The sequence below is a fragment of the Lissotriton vulgaris genome, chromosome 7, assembly GCF_964263255.1.
Source record: "Lissotriton vulgaris chromosome 7, aLisVul1.2, whole genome shotgun sequence".
Lineage (NCBI taxonomy): Eukaryota > Metazoa > Chordata > Amphibia > Caudata > Salamandridae > Lissotriton > Lissotriton vulgaris.
In genome coordinates this window covers 11707478-11727548 of record NC_141695.1, presented here as the reverse complement: position 1 = coordinate 11727548, position 20071 = coordinate 11707478, and the positions used below count along the sequence as shown (strand labels likewise).

Sequence of the window (20071 nt, the reverse complement as noted above, 5' to 3'; positions counted from 1 at the left end):
GAGGCCTTTTTGCTGCCTAGTTTGATTTGTCGTTTTTTCAGTGGTGCTAGGATGTCGGCACTGTTGGATAGCCATTGGGTGAAGTTAGTGGCTGCTTGGTCGGGGTTTGAGGAGTGGGCGAGGGGGTATTGAAGAAGCGATGAGGAGATCTGGTCGATGGTGACTTTGTTCCAGTTTCTTCGCAGAGTGGGTTGGGGATGGTTGTTGAATGTGGACTTGTTGTAGGTAAAGTGAACGCAGCTGTGGTCAGTCCAGAGGAGAGCTGTGGTGTGGCTGAAGGAGACATGTTTGCTGGAGGTGAAGATAGGGTCGAGTGTGTGACCTGCAATGTGGGTGGGGGTAGTGACAAGTTGTTTAAGTCCGAGGTTGGCGAGGTTGTCCAAGAGGGAGGTGGTGTTGCGGTCGTTGTTCTTTTCAAGGTGAAAGTTGAGGTCTCCCAAAAGGATGTAATCCTCGGAGGGGAGCGCGTGTGGAGTGATGAAGTCCGTGATGTCTTCACTAAATTGTGCGCGGGGTCCTGGTGGCCTGTAGAAGAGGGTGCCTCTGAGTGTGGTCTTGGGGTCGATATGGATCTGGAAGTGAAGGTGTTCAGTGTTGGCGAGATTGACGTCTGAGCTGGTTGAGATGCGGATGGATTTCTTATGGACGATAGCGATGCCTCCTCCTGTTTGGTCGGTCCGGTCCTTACGGATGATTTTATAGCCTTCCGGGATGGCAATGGTGATGTCTGGGGCTGAGGAGGCGTTCATCCATGTTTCTGTTAGGAAGGAGACGTCCGGAGAGATGGTGTCTAGTAGATTCCAGAGGTCGATGGCGTGCCTGTGGACCGAGCGGGTGTTGAGCAGGATGCATTTTAGGTGGTTGGGGTCGGATATCTGTTGTGTGTTCGTAGATGAGGAGTTGTTCTTGGTGCCGTCGAACTTGCAGGAGTTGCAAGAGAAGGGTCCATGGGTGTGTCCAGGAGCGGCTTGGACGCAGATGGGGGAACGGCCGGGGTTAAGGGCTAGGAGGGTGGTGGCATCATAAATAATGCGGGAGGGGTGGGTGGTACAGGGGCCAGGGGGTCTGGCGCTGGGCGCGGTCCAGGCGCGGACGGGCGTAGACGGGCTTACCTTTGGCGCACCTTTGGCGCGAATGGGGCGCGTTCGCTGCGTGTGAACGCTGCGCGCATAGGCTTCTGTCATATATGGATGATGGGAGGGGAGGGGCGAGGGAGGATCAGCTGGGAGGTGGGATCAGGTCGTAGGGGAAGGCTCCAAAGCACAACAACAACAACAACAAAATGGCGCGATGTTTAAATGGGGTCAGAGTCACAACAGCGCGTATTCTACCTGCCCAGCGCACAACACTGTAAATAGTGACAAGCGGCAGCTAGAGGACTACAAGCGCGGTAATTAAATAAATTAGATTAAATTAAATCCCCTCTAGCGTTGAGTCAAGTGGCAGCTAGTGGAGTGCACAGCGCAATGGTTAATTGCTTCAACACGCTCTAGAGTTGTGTCAAGCGGCAGGAAGAGGAGAGCACAAGCGCGGTAATTAATTATTTAAATCCGCTCTAACGTTATCACAGGCAGCAGTAGCGAGAGGCACAGAGAACAGAGAAGCAGTAAGCAGTAACGATACCAAAAGCAGCAGGCAGCTTGGGGAGCGACCTTCTCTGAGCGCGTCAGGTAGCAATGCGAACACTAGCGATAACGAGCGCTCTAACTTAATGTTATTAGGTCTGAAAAGCAATGCGGGCAGAAACGATACCAAGCGCAGTTAGATGATGAAAGCGCTGTAGCAGGATGGCACTCAGCAGGAATCCGGGCAGGCAAGGCAGGCAACTGGCACAGGGCTTCTGTGAAGCGAGTGGAGAGCTGGGGGAGCGACCGTGATGGATGGAATCCAGACGGTCACAGGGAAAGAGAGGACGGGACTGGTGTGGTGTATCAGTGTGTGGGAGGGTCAGCTGGGAGGCGTGGTCTGGGAGGAGACACGGGTGAAACTACAAACAAGTCGAAATGGCCGCCCAGAATGAAATTGAAAGTGGGGCACAGCCGGAGCTTCACTCAAAGATTCTTTTTACTAAGAAACTAAAGAGACGCTCTACCGGCAAACACAATCGCCGCTTTACACAATTAAATACAATGTAGCAATGCGAACACTAGCGATAACGAGCGCTCTAACTTAATGTTATTAGGTCTGAAAAGCAATGCGGGCAGAAACGATACCAAGCGCAGTTAGATGATGAAAGCGCTGTAGCAGGATGGCACTCAGCAGGAATCCGGGCAGGCAAGGCAGGCAACTGGCACAGGGCTTCTGTGAAGCGAGTGGAGAGCTGGGGGAGCAACCGTGATGGATGGAATCCATGGAGTATGCCATGGAGTATGCCAGGGAGTATGCCAGGGAGTATGCCATGGAGTATACCATGGAGTGTGCCATGGAGTATGCCATGGAGTATGCCATGGAGTGTGCCAGGGAGTATGCCAGGGAGTGTGCTAGGGAGGTAATATGAATTTTATGATCAATTGTGTCCCCTATCGTAGACCCCAACGGCTCCATGTACGTGCTTCAGGTACATGTATGTTCCCTCCACTTCCAGCTATGAAGACGCAAATACATTTGCGTCCACCGTTAACATGTCCTCTTTCAGATCCACCATGAATGGGTCAGATATTCCGTTCCTAAGTGTGCCTTGCCAACGTCTTTATATGGTGCATTTTCATGTTTTCTAGCTCTGGTGAGTTAGGCCCTGATTCCTGCCATCGAGCCCTTTCTGCCTTCTGTTTCTGAAAGCTACAGTCAGTTGCTTCCTGACCTCTGCCTTACTCCCTGTGCGGCGAGCGGTGCCTGGTTCGGCCTGACTGCCTGCCAAGACTGTATTCAGCCTTCAAGTTATCTGTTACGCTCCTCGAAAATACATTCCTGTCTAGTAGTTTAGGTAAACATCCTTCCCAGCTGCAGAGCAAAGGGCCCGGCCTCACTGTCTCCATGCAAGTAATTCATAGCTCCTGTTACCATGGTAGGCCCATGGCCCCCTTGCTTTACACGTAGACACGTAGTCACATATGCACGCACTAGCAGTCAGTATAGAATAGCCTCTGCCCGAGAGACCTTTCCTTCTAGATAATACAGTTCCTTAAACACAAGATATAGATATGATTTGGGTTTAGGTTGTTCTGCCACCCCAGACTTCTGTCTCCTCATGTAGGGCTAAATGTCAAGTCCCCTTCACCCTCCAGTTCCACGTCAATTACACGTCATGCTGCTGCGCGCGCATCTCTGCCATGTATTTCTGCTGACACTGCAGGATTCTTCTATGGATCCACCCACCTGTGTTACGTTTCAAGTGACGTTGTCTAGCACACACCTCCGTGTACGCCCTTGTGCACGCCTTCTGTTACGTACACTTGTTCTTATCTCGTTTCTCTCAGCTGTTACGCCTTCTGCATCAATCTCTATTGTAAATGCATTGACTATATATATGATGTTCCGTTAATAAATCATTGTACATGTCCATATCCATTCCCTTGAACATGATACCTGGTTCGAACCAATAACCAATTCCTTTTTAAGGAATAAAACCCCTTTTAAAACCTCAAATACCACGGATTCTGTCTCTTATTTTTGACTGAGTTATTCTTATTGAAATTTACCGCATAAATTCCGCATAGGTAATTTAAATTTACCACATAATTGGCGCCCGAACAGGGACCCCTCCCCCACCCCACGCGCCGGCGGTGCGTTGCAGGCCCGGTCCCCTGCCACAGCCGTGAAGGACAACTACGCGTACCCGCAGGATTTCCTGTATCTCCCTCAGGCCAACGGAGGTGGCTGAGGCTGCGATCGACACCCAGACGAGGCGGTGAGGAGTGCGGAGGATCCCGACCAGAGCCTAGCTGAGAGAGCAAAGTCCGAGGTATTCAGAGGCCCACCAGTTCCGAAGTTCCGAAGTACCTGCGTCACGAATCGAGTCGAGTCCAGTCCAGTCGAGTCCAGGGTCCAGTCCAGTATCGAGTTTCCGAGGCCTTCTGTTCCGTGCTTCCCGGTGAGTACCGTTGCTGGGGACGCATCTAGACGAGTGCATTAATTTGTGCCCGGTCAAGACGGGGTTGGGTACACAGCCACGGTCTGCACTGTTTAGCAGTGTATCTGTACTGTTTAGCAGTATATCGAGTATGCAGGTAGATAGTTTCATTTTAATTATTGTTGTTCGTTTTCAAAATGTTTAAATGTGTTTTAATGTCGTGGTATGAGTGATTGTTCGATCTATATTACTGTGTTTATTGTATTGATTGAGCAAATCCAAGTAAGTATCAAGTACCAAGTAGTACGGCTGAAACATGCCGCTGTTCTCTAAACTGAGACAGATAGGAACTAGAAAAGGGATACTAGAGGAAGCTGTTCCCATTCCACCCAGGGACACTCCAGGGTACTTTATGTACCACAAACGCGGCCTAGATGCTGTATTATATCTCGATTTGTGGGGGGATTACACCAAAGATCTAGCAGAGAATCAGAGATGGCCCGCTACTGGGACATGGGATGCCGAGTGCATCATGAGAGTAGAAGAAGCATTATGGAAAAAGAAAGCCAGACAGTCACAGAAAGATGCCATTGAATTATGGCGTAAAGAATCACACACACAGACGGACAGAAAAAGCACTCAGAAAAGCAGAGAAAAGTAGAGAGGATTCAGACAAAGCCCGAGAAAATGTATTAGTTGAAGAGGGGATACGAGTAAAAACAGAACAAGTAGACCGACAACGAAACGCTCTTATGAATGGTATGTATCCTCTTCTGGCGGAGGGTTTACCTAAGGCCACTCCGGAAATACCGAAGAATCTGCCCCCTCCATTGCTCCCGACTAAAGTACGTCACAAGACCACAAAAGACATATTCCTTTCTTCCTATTTAGACGATGTAGCCCCCGAATATGTTAATGTTCCGCCACCACGCACACCACCTGCTGATGGCACTCCACCCCGAGATAATCTACAACCACTTCCGCAACGACAAACTCCTCCTCCCGTTCCACATCCTGCGCTTATTCTCCCAGCCCTTCCGGCACCTATTCTCCCTATTATTAACCCACTAAATCCTTTCGGACCTGGCACCTCGGGAGGTGCAGCAGGAGGTTTTCAAACACCGCCACAAACACATCGATTGACTTATAGGGATTTAGCACAACAACGTACACCTCAAACAGCGAGTTACGACATACTTAATGAGCCTCTTACAGATTGTAGATATGATCCAGTACCCGGTAAAGACGACAGAATGATGCTATCATCAGTACGTCTACGACGAGTTGCAAACTGTTTAATGTTACTACCAGGAATGATTGATCACCTAGACAGAATATATCATTTTGTCCAAACGGGGGAAGGCCCTGAAAGTATTGGCGAGGCCATGGCATACCAGAAAGTTGACACTCAAAAAATGATATTACGTTTCTTTATAAACTGCTTGATAAGAGACCAAGATAGGCCTGGTGTAGACCAGGAAGAGATGAAAGCACTTAACAAATGGGGTCAGAATATAGCAGACGGAAAACATGATAAACAGAATAGTATAGAAAATATGTACCGAAGGATCCGAAAAGCAGTAGAACAAATACATGAAAGAAGACAGCCTGAAAGAGAAATAGATACAGACAAGACTGAGTCCTCGGGGGAGGAGGAACAACCAGAAACGACAACAGGAACATTGCAATTACCAGCTAGAGAAACGATAGCATATGTAGGTAAGGGAAGACCTTTTAATAATTCAATACGTCCGGTACGTCCAGAAAGTAAGAGACTTTTTCAAGCTGCCATGTCAAATCCAAAGACTCCTGAACATCTATTTCAGGCTACCGATAGAATACTTCAAGAACGAATGGGGTACCATGTACTCGATTCCATGGATGAACAAGAATTAGCCAGGTCAGCAGTACAATGGGCTGACAGTTCTGATAAATATAGTGATGATGGCTTAGCGCAGACCTTTTTGAACCTTTCCCCTGACGAACAGAAATTAGCCGGAATATACATGATTCAGCATCTCATTACGTTGTTTAAAGGCCAACATTCTGATCCAGGTCCTCTACCTGATATTTTACTTGAACTACTCTCGAATAGATGGAGAGGTCTAGGTACCGACTTAATTAAAGTAATCCTAGAACATCGATACAGGTATAGTGTTTTTCTGAATACACAGTTTGTTCCAGCTCCACCCCCAGAAAGAAAAATGTATTACATAGACAGACAGAATCCCTTGCGAGAAGTACATCCAGTCAGGAATGATGATAATACCTTTAGACGCGTGTTTGTGTACACGCCCATAACTAAAATGGAACTGTTAGAAATGAAGAAACTAGTGCCCAGTCACGATAAAGACCCTGCAGGTTTCCACCGTGAAATAAAAGACATGTTACTCATGGGTGATTATACCTATCCAGATATTATGAAAATCCTGAAAGTATTATTGCCTGCCGGTATTTACGAGAAACTGAAAGAAAAAGAATGGGAGGTGGGAGAGCAAAAGATTGAGTGGGCTGCATTAGAGAACGAAGAAAATACTCGTACCCAGGCCTAGGGCTTGGGGACAAAACAAAGGCGTTACCAGGATTGTTAGTACAAGTATTGCCACGTTTGTTAGCAACGAAAAAGGAGGACTGGGATGCAATCTCAGCCTGTAAACAGAAACCCGATGAAGATACTAGTGATTTTTATTCCCGATTTGAGAAGTGTTTTGTTATTAATAGTGGCTTGAAGGCAAGTAGCGAGTCATATCCACATCTTTTTGTATCCAAATTGGTCGAAAATTCCCTGCCCCAAGTTAAGAATCGTGTTCTGAAAGTCAAGAGCACATGGCAAGCTAACACGCCATCACAAATGTTACAAATGTTACAGTATCACCAGAACAGAATTAGGGAAGAACATGATCACGAACAAAGACGTATGAAAGACACGAAAATGAAAATGTTAGTTGCTCAGTCAGTTTCAGCTGACGGTCAGAAAAAGGGTATGACACAGTCTAATAATTCAGCAGCTCCTGTTAAAGGGATATGCAACTATTGTAAACAGCCAGGTCACTATATAAACGATTGTGCAGTTTTGAAACATAATATAGCTACCGGTAAAACTAAAGAAAGGCCACGTCCTCCTAGACAGGACCAGGCCCAACAACAAGTATCACAGAATATCCAGCCTATGCAAGCTTCACAACAGACAGTACAGACCGTAGCAGTCCCACAGCCACAGCCCATTGCCGTAACACAACAGGCAACACAACAGATGTACCAGTATGCGCAAACAGATTATCCCGATTATCAGCGATACACTTGAAACAGCCTAGAGAGGGAAGTTGGCTTGCCTCTTATTGAGGTTCCTGTAGATCAAGAGGGTCCTTATGTACATAGCCAAGTATTAGGGAAAGATAGGAAGTTCTTGATTGATACAGGGGCAAGCCGAACAACGATAAGTCATGACGAGGTTCCAGGGGCACCCCTCTCAGGCTCACAGAATGTTTCCCTTGGATTTTCAGGCAAACCTATTGTAAATGAAGTATCGAAACCAGTACCTCTTTTAGTGGGTCCGTTATCTCGCACAACAGATTTATTGTTAACGAAATCATGTCCAGAAAACTTGTTAGGCATCAAGACACTGAAAGCTCTGGGAGCTGTGATATGTTGCTCTCCGGAAGGAGTAAGATTGTTTTTACGTGACTTTAAGGGTCACTATGTGTTGAGAGATATTGATCCCAGATTACAGAATGTTCCTGCACATTTATGGGCACAAGGCCCCACTGATGTAGGTTGTATGCACATTACACCATATCGAGTCACACTTAGACCAGGAGTAGTCTTACCACGACTCCGACAATACAAGTTACCACCAGATGCTGTAGCGGCTTTACTGAAAATCATTGACGAGCTCATTGCACAAGGAGTGGTTGTAGAAACCGACTCGAATCTATGTAACTCCCCCATCATTCCAATTCTTAAACGTACTGATCCAAATGCACCCCCAGTTTATCGATTAGTTATCGATCTGCGCGAATTGAATAAATGCATCGTACCACAGTACCCCGTGGTCCCAGATATCTCGTCTCTGTTGACTGCCATTAATTCCGAAGCCACGTTCTTTACTGTAATTGATCTGAAGAACGCCTTCTTTAGCGTCCCCATTGATCCGGAAAGCCAATATCTCTTCGGATTCTGTTTAAATGGACGAAGTTTCAAATTTGCACGCGCACCTCAAGGATTCACAGAAAGCCCCAGCATCTATAGCCAAGCACTGAAAAGACAACTAGACAGTATACACATGCCTGACAACACTGCTCTGTTACAGTATGTCGATGATCTACTGATCACCGCCCGCAGCGAACCTGAATGTGAGCAAGCGTCACTGACGATTTTGCATTTCCTGGCTGACAAGGGACATAAGGTGTTCCCTTCGAAGCTACAATTCTGTGTTCAGCAAGTTGTTTACCTTGGGCACTTGCTGTCCAAAGGGGGGAGACAGCTAACACCTGACCGCATCCAGTTAATTGTAAGCATGTCGCAACCCAAGACACAAAAGGAGGTACGAGCCTTTATAGGCCTCACTTCTTACTGTAGACAATGGATCCCTCAGTATGCATTTCTAGCGAAACCACTCATACAGTTGACAACCCAGGAGGCAGCGACATCGACTGCCCTCCCTTGGACTCAGGAACACACACAAGCTTTTGAGGACTTAAAGAAAGCCTTATGTCAAGCACCAGTTTTAGCGACACCATGTTACAGTAAGCCTTTTACACTTTTTGTCACAGAACGTGAAGGTACTGCATTGTCAGTACTCACTCAGGATCAAGCAGGTGCATACAAACCGTGTGCTTATTTTTCTAGTACATTGGATTCAGTAGCCCAGGCTCTGCCTGCGTGCTTGAAATCAGTAGCAGCAACAGCTCTAGCAATCAGACAAAGTGATTCCATAGTGTTAGGACATCAATTGACAGTACAAGTTCCACACTCCGTGGAAGTTCTTTTAAACCGAACACAGACCCAGCACTTGACTATAGCAAGACTGACAGGTTATGAATTGACATTATTTCAGCCACACATAGAAATCAGACGCTGCAACACATTGAACCCTGCTACACTTTTGCCATTAAGTGAGACAGACCCATTGGCACATGATTGTATTGAAGTCATTACCATTACGACGAAACCCAGACAAGACTTGACAGACACCGCATTACCAGATCCAGACCTGACACTTTATGTGGATGGTTCATGTATGAGAACGAGCACAGGAGAATTAGTGGCAGCCTACGCAGTCACGACAGAAACTGAAGTTATAGAAACAAATTGTATAGACGTCTTGTCAGCTCAAGCAGCAGAGCTCATCGCTCTGACCCAAGCCTGTATTCAAGCAAAGAACAAGAGAGTTAACATATACACAGATTCACGTTATGCATTCGGAGTCGTACACGACTTCGGTGTACTCTGGCGAGAGAGAGGTTTTTTGACCTCTCACGGAGCCAAAATCCAGCACGGTCCCCTCATTCAAACTCTGTTAGATGCAATACATCTGCCTACAGCGATATCCATCATGAAGTGCAAGGCACATACGAAAGTGACAGATTCAATTTCCCAGGGTAACGACCTGGCAGACCGAACAGCAAAGCATACAGCTCATACTCAGACTCACGCAACTGATCTGATAAAGACAATAGTCCAGACACCGACACATTGCATGACAGTTAAGGATCCCGCCCTAGATGTAATTGATATACAGACACATGCTACACCAGACGAAATCAAGAAATGGACTGAACTAGGAGGGATCCAGACAGAACAGGGATGGATGACGAAGGGAAAATCTACATGGTTTCTCCCCGACTCTATGGTCCAAGTAATCATTAACACAGTACACAGTCCTGCACATTTAGGAGAAAAAGCCATGTTAGACAGTATTCAAAATATCTGGTTCAATAAACATTTACGAGCAGCAGCCAAACAGAAAGTGCGTACTTGCATGATCTGCTGTCAGTTCAACCCAGGTAAAAGCATTCCCGTAGAGCAGGGTGGATTTCATCCTCCCGATCACCCTTTTGAAGTCCTCCAGATGGATTATATCCAGATGGAACGTTGTCGAGGATTCAAATATGTCCTCGTAGTTGTATGTGCACTTTCCCGTTGGACAGAAGCATATCCAGTCCCAGATTACACTGCTCCGACCACTGCCAAGCAGCTGGTTCGTGAATTCTTCCCCAGATATGGTTTGCCCCGCATCGTATACTCCGATAACGGTCAGCCATTTTCGTCCGAGCTTATGAAGCAGGTATCTCTCCTGCTTGGCTATCAGTGGAAGTTCCACTGTGTCCGACATCCCGAAGCAGCAGGTCTCGTAGAGAGACATAATCAGACCCTGAAAATTTGTCTTGCCAAAATCTGTAGAGAGAAAGGAGTTGACTGGATCGTAGCTTTGCCAGTTGCACTCTTTTTCATGAGAATGGTCGCACACTCCAGAACAGGGCTATCCCCGTACGAGGTGGTCTTTGGTAGGCCACCGAATATGTGGGGGACGCCTCTGCCTCGCAAAATTACCGATGTTGACTGTAATATGCTGACAGATTACCTTGCCTCCTTGATGTCTGCACTCCAATCATGTCGTTCACAGGTTGCTGCAGCCTTTCCCGACAACGCCGAGGTGAAGCCCCATGAAGTGGTTCCGGGAGACCTCGTCTACATTAGGAACTTCGACAGGAGAAGTCCGCTGGAGCCCCGCTGGCAAGCACCGAAACTCGTACTTCTTACAACAAGGACAGCAATCAAGGTCGAGGGCCGCAAGGGCTGGCTCCACTCGAGTCATATAAAGAAGTTCCATGGACTGTTGCCAGATCTAGCCTCCCAGCCCGGCCCTCCTCCACAGACTGACTCAAAACTCCCCTTGGTCGAGAAAACTTCTTCACAGCAATATAAATTAAAACTGAGGTCTAGCAAGTCGGACAGTTTAATTGTTTAAGTCCTCCCCTAGGTGAATCGGTTAGACGAGTTTCTGACATGTATCCCCTAGACCCCAACAGAGAGAGAGATAGACAGAAACAGCTCAAGAAACGTGAATATTGTAAATCTCTTCGCAGCCACTGCATTGTGACACTTTTGATTATGTTTTTTCTGAGTCTTATGATTATTGCTGCAAGTGTCTTGTTACACGTGTATTACCCTATTTTCAAACGTGCACATTCTTCTTCAAATGACACCGTCGAGCACTCTTTCAGTGAACTACCCCCACATGAATTATCTTATCGACTTGCGCTGCGCAACAACACATTCATTAGTATGTTACACCATTCCCATCAGACCAGCAATGCTACCAATTGTTGGATATGTGGCCGACTTCCTCCCTATCAGAAATACAAGGGAGTTCTGCCCCTCTTCCCGTACCCGTTCACACATAATGGTTCATGTGGTGCATGGTTTAGTTTAATTAATTCCTTAGATTCTGAATCCGCAGTTTACCAGGGCAACTGGGTATGGGGAAATCTGAACACAGTTCTACATAAAGTATGTTTCCCTGACAAGGAGGGTCTTCCCAAAAGAACAGGAACTGATCTAGAAAACGAAGTATATGGATTAGGTAATTTTACACTTAACCTCATGATTCTGAATGTTGAATCCGAAGCCGAACCAGCCTTGCCCGCTATGTCAGTGCTACCAGTCAAAGGTGAATTATGTGTCAGAAAGAATGGTTCAGTACACCTGGGTCATAGTAAATGTACTACTGTGATTGAATTCAGTGATAAGGGCAAATCTACATTTAAAGCTTCACGTCATTCTTACTTCGTTTGTGGTCATACCGCATATATACGCTTACCTCTAGATTGGGATGGCACCTGTTACATTGCATTCCTTCTGCCACCCGTTTTCCTAGCCCCTCCTGATTATCATAGGGACATTCATCTAGTACACAATAGACCACAGAGAGATCTCCCGATTGTCGACTATACTGAAACGGCATGGGAGCAGTATACAGATTTCAATAAAGGTTTCTTTCCCTACTTAGGTGCTGTCTTTAATAGTAAACTCATACGAAAATTAACTAGAACCCTTGAAGCAGTAGTGAATGAAACTACTTCCGCCCTAGGTAACTTAACAGAGGAGCAGTCTGCTATGCGGATTGTTGTTCTTCAAAATCGTCTCGTCCTTGACATCATCCTGGCCGATAGGGGCGGAGCCTGTAGAGTCATCGGATCGAGCTGCTGTGTTTTCATTCCAGAAAACGCGCCATCAGTATATAGAGCCATAACTCGTCTTCACAAGATTGCAAGTCAGATACACCAGGATCCAGGCACCTGGACTTGGTCCGGTTGGTTCTGGAGCGTGTTATCAGCCTGGGGATGGAAGATCCTATCCTTCCTAGGTATCGCCCTTCTCATAGTATTCAGTTGTTGCCTATGTTTGCAATGTGGGCCAGCGATTTGCGGCTTGTGCGCCACATCATGTATTCCTCATTCAAGTCCTCATTCAAAACACCGTAAGAAGAAAGAAGAGCAAATGATGTTACATGAACAGATTGATAGATTAATGAGGATTGATATATTATGAAGGGTCCGTAGGGGACAAGGAGGGAATGAGGTAATATGAATTTTATGATCAATTGTGTCCCCTATCGTAGACCCCAACGGCTCCATGTACGTGCTTCAGGTACATGTATGTTCCCTCCACTTCCAGCTATGAAGACGCAAATACATTTGCGTCCACCGTTAACATGTCCTCTTTCAGATCCACCATGAATGGGTCAGATATTCCGTTCCTAAGTGTGCCTTGCCAACGTCTTTATATGGTGCATTTTCATGTTTTCTAGCTCTGGTGAGTTAGGGCCTGATTCCTGCCATCGAGCCCTTTCTGCCTTCTGTTTCTGAAAGCTACAGTCAGTTGCTTCCTGACCTCTGCCTTACTCCCTGTGCGGCGAGCGGTGCCTGGCTCGGCCTGACTGCCTGCCAAGACTGTATTCAGCCTTCAAGTTATCTGTTCCGCTCCTCGAAAATACATTCCTGTCTAGTAGTTTAGGTAAACATCCTTCCCAGCTGCAGAGCAAAGGGCCCGGCCTCACTGTCTCCATGCAAGTAATTCATAGCTCCTGTTACCATGGTAGGCCCATGGCCCCCTTGCTTTACACGTAGACACGTAGTCACATATGCACGCACTAGCAGTCAGTATAGAATAGCCTCTGCTCGAGAGACCTTTCCTTCTAGATAATACAGTTCCTTAAACACAAGATATAGATATGATTTGGGTTTAGGTTGTTCTGCCACCCCAGACTTCTGTCTCCTCATGTAGGGCTAAATGTCAAGTCCCCTTCACCCTCCAGTTCCACGTCAATTACACGTCATGCTGCTGCGCGCGCATCTCTGCCATGTATTTCTGCTGACACTGCAGGATTCTTCTATGGATCCACCCACCTGTGTTACGTTTCAAGTGACGTTGTCTAGCACACACCTCCGTGTACGCCCTTGTGCACGCCTTCTGTTACGTACACTTGTTCTTATCTCGTTTCTCTCAGCTGTTACGCCTTCTGCATCAATCTCTATTGTAAATGCATTGACTATATATATGATGTTCCGTTAATAAATCATTGTACATGTCCATATCCATTCCCTTGAACATGATACCTGGTTCGAACCAATAACCAATTCCTTTTTAAGGAATAAAACCCCTTTTAAAACCTCAAATACCACGGATTCTGTCTCTTATTTTTGACTGAGTTATTCTTATTGAAATTTACCGCATAAATTCCGCATAGGTAATTTAAATTTACCACAAGTATGCCATGGAGTATGATAGGGAGTATGCCATGGAGTATGCCATGGAGTATGCCATGGAGTATGCCAGGGAGTATGCCATGGAGTATGCCATGGAGTATGCCATGGAGTGTGCCATGGAGTATGCCATGGAGTATGCCATGGAGTATGCCATGGAGTATGCCTTGGAGTGTGCCATGGAGTATGCCATGGAGTATGCCATGGAGTATGCCATGGAGTGTGCCATGGAGTATGCCATGGAGTATGCCATGGAGTATGCCATGGAGTGTGCCATGGAGTGTGCCATGGAGTATGCCATGGAGTATGCCTTGCAGGAACAGCAACAACACCCCCATCAACCACGGAAAAGCAGAGTCATTGATGAGACAGGAGTACGGTCAGTTCCACATCCAGTCCCACAGGGGAGCAATTTACAATCTAGTGAAAGCATACACATGATAGATAATCTTGTTCAGAAACTTAAGATACTAACAAAAGAGGTCGCCAACCTAAAAGTAATAATTAGTGAATTAACAACTAGTCATGGGCTGGCTTGGGAATCTGTTCGAGATGAATGCTGCGCGTGTTGTAAGAGGAGACTGCTGAACCCCACATTAAATGTAAATGTAAATCGATACGTGTATAGCGCACTACTCACCCGCAAGGGTTTCAAGGCGCTTGTACAAATACCGCTGTGGAACCCATCCTGGCTTTCCCTGTGAGGCGTCCACTCCTGGGCACCCCCAAGGTGGAGGCCAGGCATCTTTAGCGTTGTGGGGGCCGTTGTGGAGATTAAGCAAGCTATTGCCCAGAGTTACAGAGTGGGACTCCATGGTTGGAATAGGCACTGAGGCGAGAATTATCAGGTCCGTGGAATTTTTGAGGCCAAGACCCGCCGAGGCGGGGAATTGAACCCTGGTCCCGGGCTAGACCTCTGCATCAGGGTCTGCCGTCTAACCATTGAGCCAAGCTTCTCCACATTCAAGTAAAGAATAACGAGTAGAAAAGGCCAAGTAAAAGGAGACAAAAAATTGGATGAAAAAAAAGCGGCCGCAGAAGGTGAGGGCTCAGGAGCAGATTTACGCGCGAGGAACATGGAGAACAGGCCCGACTGGGAGCCCCGAGCGATGCACAGGAGGGGAAAGCAAAGACCTCTGATGGGGGTGAAACGACTGTGGCGGTTCTGAGAAGTAGCACGCTAGACAAAATGCAATCAAATATAAACAGGAGGTATTTTAACAACACAAAGAAAAGAGGAGGGCACAGTACAGTATGGGAGCAGGGTTACCGTGCCACGCAGTACAGCGGCCACCTTCCCGCTGAACCCAATGCAGACAGGCCGATCCCCGGTATTCGTATTGGCATCCCCAAGCAAATATTGGAAAGTAACCAGGACAAATATTCCAAACTGTGGGCTAGATGTAGGTAATTCTCATTTGCCGACTCTAGAATACCAAATTTTACCGATTCGGTATTCTAGATTCGGTAAATGAGATGTAGTTAAAAATTCGGTATTTTTTACCGATTCTGTAGGATTCGGTATTTTTACCGAATCGGTATTTACCGATTCGGTAATTGCCACTGATTCCTATGATCCTTGAGGCCCATAGGAATCAATGTCAATTACCGAACCGGGAAATACCGATTCGGTAAAAATACCGAATTGTCAAGGGGAACAGGGTGTCACTTTGACACCCTGTGCCACCCCTGATTTTGCCTTGTGTGCCATGTGGCACACATACATGCCCTAAGGGCATGTATGTGTGCCAGTTTTTCCAATTTTTCATGAAATGATTGAATTTTCCCACCATCTCCGATGTTCATTTTCACCTTTCCACTCGTTCCTCTATTTTTTCCGAAGTGTTATGATTAAACAAACAAACTGAACATACTTGTCATTGAAATGCATTTGAATTCCATCAAATAACTGCATGTAAATGTGAGACTACGCAATGCTGAAATGTGACTTGGATAATGTGTCTCTTTCCATTCTTTTTTCTGTATTTTATCAAGTACATAGAGATCAGTTTTACTCATGAACAGCTGTAATTGATATATCCTAAGATGGCAGCGAGTTGCGCTGTTCTCCTGATACTGAGCACATCTGGAGTCCTGTGTCGATTGTAATGATAATGTTTATGTAAAAGAGCCTGGCGGCTCCCGCGCCACACCCTGAACAAGGCGCAAACCAAAGCGCATTCGTACGAGGAAACATTACACGACTGAACAATTGGAGCATCCCTGAGGGGCCTGGTACTCTCTAGACTGGGGGGATTGTTGGTGTATACATATATACATACATACATATATACGTGTATACATATATACATACATACATACATGCCCTAAGGGCATGTATGTGTGTCACATGGCACAGGTGTACATGCTCAGATGTGCATGTACACAGGAATTTGTTATTTACCATGCAATAGTATTACATGGTAAATAACAAATCGGTAATGGCCTGTGGCACTGTTTGAAGTGCCACCTACATCTGGATTTACCGATTTGGTAAATTTACCGATTCAGTATTTTTTTCAGAATCGGTAAATTTACCGAATCGGTAAATATAGCGATTCTGTAAATATAAGGCCACCTACATGTCAAATCCCAAATACCGGTCGGTAACGGCCGAAATTGGCCATTACCGACCGGTATTTGGCGACCTACATCTGGGCCTTAATCTTGCAACCTATAGAGAAGATGAGGAGTCAGCAAAAAATTAAGTAATCCACTGGATTAGGCATAGGCGCTACTGTAGATCCATAATACGGTCTGACCCACTTGAGGAGGGACCCTGAAGCTATGAAAACCAAGCCTTTGACAATATTCTTCTAACATTGAAAACGAAAGGTGTAACTGATGGATTAGTGGCCCTCGATCTGAGAACAGGTCCATTATCCGGCAGCCCTGAGAGATTTAGACAATTTAATCCCCGAGCAATTACAGGTAGGAGTCAACAAGCATCTGCCAATCCAAGACCACAATCACCTTCTGATCCCGAGAAAATAGTTTGGAGGCAGTCGATTGACAACCACTATATCCCCCAACATCTGGATGTGGCGAGAGGTTCCATATCCCTCCCAATGAAGAGTTACTCCTGCCTGATCCCACTCTAAGAGCCTCACTAATCAAGCAGGCAGGGGTGAAGAGGAATAGACCAAGGTGCAGGAAATCTCTCTCCAATGGGGGGACCAAATGAGCAACTAGTTTTACTTATGAGATCTTGGAACTTATCAGGGTTAAAACATAAATTAGAAGATGATGACTGGCAGGAGGATACTAACCGTAGTGAGATTTGCTTGCTCCGGGACACCTGGGCTCTAGAAACTCCTCACAAGCTCGGGTACAAAACCTGCAGTGCTAGTGCCACGCCTTCGGTGAGGGGTAGACCGTCGATGGCCTTGTCCTTTGAGTAAAAATTACTCTAGAAGTGGACATAACTCAGCTTGAATTTCCAAGCTTAGATATAATGAGGATTAAGTTAATAACATTGGAAAAAAAACAATTGATATAATAAACATCTATAATAGACCCGGTCCTTCCAGCAAGGAATCTCCAGTTATAGAGCTGCTAGATCAATTTCTGAACACAATCGACCCAGTGTAGAAAAAGGTAGGGTTTTGGCCTTTTTCAAGATTTTCCCGGCGCTAACCGCCTCTATACCACTCTAGTTACCAAACAAAGAGGCAGGCGCTGGAGACTGGAAGGCAGGAAACAGAAGTTTTATTCCGACGGAGCAGAACACATCAGATCAGACAAGAAGGTATCGTTTCGAGGTGCTCTAACAGCCTCTCTGAGGCCTGGCCTCTTATACCCTGGTTTATGACATGTGAGCATTCTTTATTGCAATAAAAGACTCTTTGATGTATGAAAAGACATCCCCGGAATCCCCGTTTCAGACCCACCCCTACACGTACCTACAGCAGAGGTCCTCGCCCCTCATACAATAGGAGGGGGCTATCACGCAGCTGAGTGTTCCGCCGATTCTTTAGGATGTGTGCGCCTGATCATATCCCAGGGGGTGGGGAGGCCATGATCAATAGTAGCTCCTTTGAAGAGGAGCGACTCCATACAATAGGGGGCAATAAACCGTATCTCCCGGCTAGATGATGGCCTGGGACCCGTGCGGACAATCGGACTCAGAGGAAGGGGTCATCAAAGGAGAGGTATTCATGAAAGGAATGGTCTGTGTGGACAATCGAGCGTGGAGGGAGAGTTTATCAAAAGAGGGGTATTCATGAAAGGAAAGGAGGTGTTGGTCAGGCGCGGGTGTGACTCCCAAGGACAGAGTCATGCGGAAGGAGAGGGTTTATGACTTGTGCATGTGAGAGAGGGGGGGGGCAGCCAGGGTGCGCGGAGGATGCTCGCAGGGTCAGGGGAGCGCGCTGGTGATCGATCGTGAACAGGGAGACCATGGTACCTAAAATGGCTGCCGTGCGTGTTGTACGTGGGTGACAAGATGGCGCAGATGATGTTCAGTTCGTAAACTAAAATTCCACAGTCCTCCCTTTTAACATGTCTCGCCAACTTGTCAATCCGGATCTATCCCCATAAGGCCACGTATTTCTACCCCATAGAGGGGGCTCATGTGCTCATTTCTGAAGTCCAAAGTCTTTGGGCACATGCAATTAGAAACGAGTGCACACAAAGATGGCAGGCATTGAATACCTAAGCAACACCCACATAGTGCCACAACCGGTTTCAATACAAAGGTAAACAACCTCCATCCCCAGTCCTTCAAAGTATCCCATAACCAGCTCCCAAGCGACCATCCTTCTTGCTCTTGGTGAACCTCTGAGGAAAGTCTATGGAGGTGTTCAATTGCTTTGTAGACTTAGACTGAGGGCGAGTTATCTGGCACGTAGGTGCAACAGCTAGATCCGGTGATGCGGCATGCTCCTCCACGGTCGACTAGAACCACATCTAGAACAAGGCGGTTTTGAAGGGCCACGAGGCGGACCGCCTGAAGCTCAGCCGTGTTGTTAGCGAGGATGCCAGCTGTGATGTTGATGGTTGTTTCTACTGCCTGGGTCAAGTGTCGGATGGCGCGGCTGTTCGCCATTGGGCCCCAAAGAGGAACAAGTCCCTTCACTGCATCCAGGAACTGTGCTCCAGTGGAGTCCGCTTGTCCAATGTCGCTTGCACGCCTCTGCCGGTGATGGTTAGCAGGGGCTACATACGTGGGGGGGAGTACGAAGGCGATGTAGCAAGTACCCCTCCAACCTTTCGGGAGCCAGGTGTAAGCTTTGGTGCCGCAAACAAAGTACATATTCGGAGAAGCAACAAAGGAGGGGGGATCAACTGAGTCCAATGTTCTGGTGACGCGGCAGGAACTGTGACCTACCAGCTGTGTTCCCTGGCCTTCGAGGCACACAAGACCTGTGACATTGATAACAGACAGGGCCACAGTCAGAGTGGCGGCAGTTTGTTTCCGCAGGTAAGAGAAGGTGGGTCTAGCTGGATTGTGGAGCACTTGCATTTCAACTCGTTCTTTGGCAGGGATGTTCATAAGGAAGGCGGAACCAGAGGGCACAGGACAAAAGGGAGCAGATGTCCTTCCGGTTTTGTTCAGCCAGAACCCATAGTAGAAGTGTGACACTGTTTGGCCGGAAGTGGCGTTGTCCTTGTGGCTCTCTTGCATGAGGATCAACCAGGCAAGGCAGGAGCCGTGAACTGAGAAAGGAGAAGGGATGAAGGGGATGGAGTGTCCAGTGGCATGCGGGAGCAACCCGCAGATCCAGCAGTTCGTGGCATTTGCAGCAAGGTTGTGTTGGTGCAACAGTTGCACGAAGGAATTGTTCCAGAACTCCTTACGCCTTTCTCGGAGCTGAGGTGACAGGGAGATCAGGTGATGCTCTTTCATAGGGGTCGGCTGTGCAGTGGTCAGCAATACCTGATGAGCGGGTGTGCTTTCCTCCAGGATCCAGAAGGAGGTCATGAGGAGGAGGCAAAAGAGGAAGACAATGAAGAAGGCGATTGTCTTTGATTTGTGTAAATTGTCAGTCTTTGGGTTCCTGTAGTGGGTATTTACGGTTGCTTCCATCATCTTCTTATCTGGCGCTTCCATCATCTTCTTATCTGGCGCTTCCATCATCTTCAAGGTGCTCGGTAATGGGCAGAACCACAGACTTCGTTTAGCTTCTCTCCGGGTAACCCTTGGTTGTGTTTAGGTTCCCGTTCTGAGACTTAACTTGGTCCGTGGTCTACTTAGCCGAAGCTCCCTCCTTTCGACGCAGGAAATACCCTTCTCTGGATGGCACAGTAGGATCAGGGAATTTTGCAAGTTCAAGCGCCTCGGTATCAGGATAGC

General features: G+C 47.0%; 1 pseudogene; it reads right to left on the bottom strand.

Annotated features, from left to right (window-relative positions):
- Nucleotides 1-18292: 18292 nt before the first annotated feature.
- Nucleotides 18293-19855, bottom strand: LOC147700510 (endogenous retrovirus group PABLB member 1 Env polyprotein-like; annotated as a pseudogene).
- Nucleotides 19856-20071: the final 216 nt, after the last annotated feature.